A 1570-nucleotide genomic window follows, 5' to 3' on the forward strand; every position below is an offset into this window, starting at 1 on the left:
TTGTTAATTTAAAAAATAAATTTTTATTTATTTATTTAACTTTTTTTTGGTACCAGGAATCAAACTCAAGATCTTGCACTTGCCAGGCAGGTACTGTTCCACTGAGCTATACCCTGGGTCGTAAAAAATAAATTTTTAAACAAGCTATAAATAAAAGTTTTTTTCTTGTTTTGTTTGAGGTACTAGGGATCAAACCCAAACACTCTACCTCTGAGTTACATCCTTAATCCTTTTTTTTTGTGACAGAGTCTTGGTGTGCAACTGAGGGGAAACTTGAATCCTCATTGTAGCCCAGGTTGCCTTAAAATTACATTCTTCCTGTCTCAGCCTCCCAAATGCAGCAGCTTAAATGATAGGTGTGTGCCACCATGCCAGACTAATTTTTTTTTTAGAATTCTACCTTATTAAAAGTAAACCTGATCTGTACAAACCTAACTAGTAAGCTGCTTGTTATTCCTTAAAATGGAAGAGTTACCAGGTATTATAATTTTGATAGTATCATGGCCATATTGTTTTCATACCCATCTCTTCTGTCTCCCCTTCACATTACTGACTTCTTTCTTACCACCCAAAGTGCAGGATAGCTATCCCATGAGTAGCCAGGACATGTTTAGAATATTACAAAGTCAGGTGAACTAGAACTAGTCTAGGGCTGGGTGGATGTTTATTAGAAAATTGAAACATGCTTACTTGGCAGCCTTGCTGCTGCTCGTACTTTTCAGCCTAATGTATAACACTTCCACCTTCTGACTGTCAGAACAGGCTCCTTAAAGTACTTTGTATCATTTGGTGACAACTGAGCTATATTGTTTTGCAACCAGGAAGTGCCCAATAAATGTTTGAAATATTTGTCAGGAAACCGACACAGTTTTTCCATAATTGCAAAAGCATAGGCTGTGAAGGGTTCCTAAATTTGAATCCTGTCCTATACCTAACCACATTAGGAATTTAGGCAAGATCTTATCTTTTTGTGTTGTTTCCCCTCACAGGTAAAATGAAAATAATACCTAATTCTTAACGGCTTTGTAAGAATATGTAGGTATAGAATCTAGATCATGATGGAAGTCAAATTATTTAAAATGTATATAAAATAAAAATATTTAATTTTTCTAAAAATCTGAAATAAGTGAATAATAATTCTCCTCTTCCTCTTATTTCTCCTCTTCATCCTCCTCCTCCTCCTCCTCTTTTTCTTGTAGCACTAGGAATTAACCTAGTGCCATTGTACAGAGCTTTAGCTCCAATCCTTTTTATTATTTATTTTGAGTTAGGATCTTGCTAAGTCACATTGCCCAGGGTGGACCTGGACTTGAGATCCTCCTGCCTCAGCCTCCCAGAGGAGGCTGCATGTTTTAGGCATGCACTGCCAGGCCTAGTACGATTTTAGTCCTTGAAGTGCTCCACCACACGAGCCTGGGTTATTTTTTTTTTCTCCATTTCATTTTATTAGTACAATTTTGTGCAGTTTGCTATCATCTTGGGGAGTGGTTATATGTATACATCCTGGGTCTTATTTAAAAGTTGTTCTACCTAGGCTAACTACTGCTCTGCATTAGAATATTTTCATTTT

The sequence above is a fragment of the Octodon degus genome, unplaced genomic scaffold (genome assembly GCF_000260255.1).
Source record: "Octodon degus isolate 3935 unplaced genomic scaffold, OctDeg1.0 scaffold00164, whole genome shotgun sequence".
Taxonomy (NCBI): Eukaryota; Metazoa; Chordata; class Mammalia; order Rodentia; family Octodontidae; genus Octodon; species Octodon degus.